The sequence below is a fragment of the Curcuma longa genome, chromosome 14 (genome assembly GCF_044706935.1).
Source record: "Curcuma longa cultivar G26 ecotype Majalengka, Jawa Barat chromosome 14, ITB_CL_G26_1.1, whole genome shotgun sequence".
Classification (NCBI taxonomy): domain Eukaryota; kingdom Viridiplantae; phylum Streptophyta; class Magnoliopsida; order Zingiberales; family Zingiberaceae; genus Curcuma; species Curcuma longa.
In genome coordinates this window covers 367,115-371,399 of record NC_133874.1, presented here as the reverse complement: position 1 = coordinate 371,399, position 4,285 = coordinate 367,115, and positions in this window count along the sequence as shown.

The window sequence follows — 4,285 nt, the reverse complement described above, 5'->3', positions numbered from 1 at the left end:
GTCCATTTAATCTATATTGTAGATAAACATGGTGTGCGGAGTCACACACAGAAGACCATGTTATCAGTTCCTTATAGATTACAAACAGTGCTCACAACCAAGATGGACTGGACAAACCATTGGAGTGGTTGTAGTGTAATTTGGTCTTAGTCTGTCTTGACTATAGAATTACACTAATACACTAAGTGTGTATTGAGCTGGACCATCTGAGGATTGTTCGATTTATACTGACTATATAATCGAACTAAACCTCTGTTACTATAGATGTACATGCTCTTAATCCCGATATAATAACAAACACATGTGCTTAGTATGTACTTCTTTAATTCATCAAAGGGTGAGATTTAGATCGATAGATCAATAGGCCCGATGAGTTGGGAAGTAGTATTATGTACATGGTGTGTTGTTGATTATAGAAGGAAACTGTGTCCTATAATCTAGGCTGATGATGTCCCCTTGAGGAGCTCATAAGGATTATCATGTAAACCCTGCAGGTGGACCTTGTCCGCATGATAATAAGGTTGAGTGGTACTACTCTTGGAATAGATGTCGATTAAATTTGAGTTGTCAGTAACTCATTTAATTGACGGACATACGATATCTTAAACACAGGGAGACTAATGTACTTGTAGTAAGAAGGAGCCCATATTATAATATGGGATTGGTGCGGTAGTGCAATAATAACTCTCTAGTGGAATGAGTTATTATTGATAGACTTAAGCTGTATGTTCGGTAAAGAACATGGGAAGCTTAAGCCTATCAGGAGACCAAAACCAATTCCTCCTCTAGGTCCCTGCTGTAGCCTCTGGGAATCCTCAAGTCCACCTTGGAAGAATTCGTGAAGAAACCAGGCATTCGAACCCATACAAGGCTGTGTAATCGATCAGCTGATCGATTACACACCTTGGTAATCGATCAGCTGATCGATTACCAAAGTTCTCATTACGAAGGCAGGTAATCGATCAGGTGATCGATTACCAGCCTGGTAATCGATCACCTGATCGATTACCAGCGTTAGTGAGAAAAAGTAGCGATGTTTAATCGATTCCTTGATCGATTAAACACCTCGGTTCGAATTGGAAACTTCCGAAATCATACCAAATTCTCCGATTGATTGATTGATTGAAATCATACCAAGTTTGATCCAAATCATACCAAGTTTATGATACAAATCATACCATATTTGGGAGATGGCTAGGCTATAAAAGAAGGGGCTTGCCAAAGGGTTAGAACACACGACAATAGCTTTAGGTGGCCGAGACTCTCTCGGCAGCCAACCCCTTCTTCCTCTTCTCTTTTCTCCAGACAAAGAGAAGGAAGGAAAGTTTAGCTAGCCATCGGAGAGGAGAATTCTGGTGGAGAAATTCTCGAAGGATCGTTGCCCACACAACGTTCGAGAAGAGGAGAGGAATACAGCAGAAGATCAAGAGGTCTTCGGGTACAAACTTCATAAGGTATAATTTAATGTTTCCGCATAAGTTAAATTATCCCTTTTATATTGGATCCTGTAAACCAAACACAAGAGCCCAATGATCTAAATGAGTCGATCAAACTTCGTTTGATCGACTATGAGGGCAACTTGAGATCGTTTCTGAGAAAATTTTTGTTCTGCAAGAATCTACCGGAACAGTTTTTCAAGACTTTCCCATCACACTAAATTAAAGATTTGCAATTTCTGGATTCAAACCTTGTAAAATCGTGCCATGGTTACTTCCTGGGCCTCCTCCACAGGTTTCTCTTTGTTTCTTCTCATGGTTAGAATAATTTGATCCCACCAAATAATAACATAATTAATAAACTCAACAATAGCAAGTTTTACTTTCTTTTCTTCAGAGTAATTGTGACAATCAAATACTAATTTCACTTTCTTTTTCCACTCTAAATATACGCCTGGATTACTTTTACCTTGAAATAAAGAAATCTTCATCTTGATATTGCTCAAGTTTTTATCAACATAATCATTTGTCCTTCCTCTTGTACCACCAATTCTAACATGATCAGATCTGCCACTAGAAGCGCTATCATCAAGGCCCTCAGAAATGCCATCATCATCATTGTTATATTGCCTTGCACTTCGTGTAGGACTCTACCAATTTGACTATTTGTAGTCTAGTAATTATAGCATCTTACCTCTCTAATCGGTCAAGCATTAACTAAATATGATTTCCATGCATTTCAAATGTTGCCTCAAGGCACATTGTTCAAGGGTTTCTCTAGGTCATGCTTCCTCTCCACTTTTCTCCATTAAAGTAAGCTATTGTCACTCAACTTACTAATATTAGCTCTTTAAAGAACTTAGAATTGAGGCAATTCCTTGTAAGCATTCTTTGACTAATTGAAAATCTCTAAGAAAATTATGATAAACGATAGGAATTGAAGAACAATGCAAATTGCAGAATTGAAAACTTGAATTAAGTGCTGAAAGAAAATTTACCATAATTAAATTTAGGCAAAACTTATTAGAATGCGGAACTGAAAGATAAAGATACTTGAAATAAAGGTTGAAGGAAATTCGCCAGAACTTAATCTAAGCAGGTGCCCAAATTAAATCTAGGCAAAACTTATGAGAATGCTGAATTGAAGGATACTTATGTTGGCGATCTGGATCTCCGTCCTACGTTCCGGATTCTATCCGCTCCGAAAAGCATAGAACCCCACAGGACTGTAGGATCGATGTGACATGCTAGAGGGGGTGAATAGCGTGTCATCGCTTTTCAAAATCGTTCGTTACTATCAAAGAAAACTTGCAGCGGAATTAGAAAATAAAACACAGGGACCTACGGATTTACTTGATTCCTAACCCCCCAGGGTTAGTACGTCCAAGACCTATATACGGCAGGCACCCGTTCACTAGTGGTCTCCTTTCCGAACCTTGTTCGGAGGCAGAGAAATCTGTCTTACAGTCCGTAAAGAATAACAGTAAATAAAAGATAGTAAGAATAAAAGAAAGAACCAAATAAGATTACCGCCGATCTGGAAGTCCTGAGCACCTCGCACTCCTCCTGGATCTTCTCCGGTTGTAAAATCTTGACCCCGTTCGCGTTCAGAATCACCAACAGTCGGAGAGGGGAAGTTATGAATTGATTCCCTTGATTGTGCACGTTACCTCTCTTTTATAGCCTACTTGAGTCGACTCAACCGGGATCTGAGTCGACTCCAGGATCCTTTTTCTCCGCGAGCCAGATCAACTTTCTGCCGCTCGAGTTGACTCCACTGTTGCTTGAGTCGACTCAAGTTTGAGTCGACTCCAGTCCATCTTGAGTTGACTCTAGTAACTTTTTTCTTAGGTTTGAAAGGCCTCTGAGAGATCTTCGAAACGCATCTGACCTTGCCTCGTTCTGAGTCCCGAGTCAAAAGTTATGGCCTATTGAAGTTGGACTACTCATGTGTTGCCCCTGCATCATGGTTCTTGCAAAACAAGCATGCAAACAAAGCAACACAACCTACCCTTATTTTGTGGGTTTAACTTCAGATTTCTATCGAAATCCTGGGTTAGTCTGACGCCTACTGTTCCACTCCGAGAACACGTCCTTATCCACTCCACTCTGGAGAATTTACCTTTGCCAACCAAGTCCTCCTGACTTGTTGGACTTTTGCTTGGCTCTGTCCTCAGCCCCCAGAATTTGTGCTGTGATTCGGTCCTCTCTGACCAACCCAAACTTCTGCTGCGACTCGATCCTCCATATCAACCCAGACTTCTGCTGCGACTCGGTCCTCCTGACCAGCCCAGACTTCTGCTACGACTCGGTCCTCCAGACCGGCCCAGACTTCACCTAGTGCTTCAACTCTGCCAAGATTTCCGCCTGATCCTCCAAACCAGGACTTTCCCTTTGCCTAGCCTACAACTAGGACTTTCTCTTGCCTAGCTTCACTCACCAGGACTTCCCTTACCCGATCATCCAGATCAGGACTTCCACTGCCTAGTCTAACCGACTAGGACTTCTCACTAGTCATCTGATTAGACTTACTCACTTCCACACATCCAAACATCAAGTCCTATTTGAATCAACCCGTGGTCAAACTGACCAGACTTAGGTATATTGTCAAACATCGAAACCCTAGGAAGGATCTAGTGCTTCTTGCACCAACAATCTCCTCCTTTTTGATGTTTGACAATTTCTTAAGTTAATATAGGTCAAGGTTTAATTATTTGGAAGAATTCTATATTATTAACTTAATTCCCTTCTCCTCTTTTTCATACATCAAAAAGATTTATTAAATTTAAGTCCATTCTCTCTTGCACCAACAATATTGGTAAGCCTATGGTCACAACTAAGTTTTGACA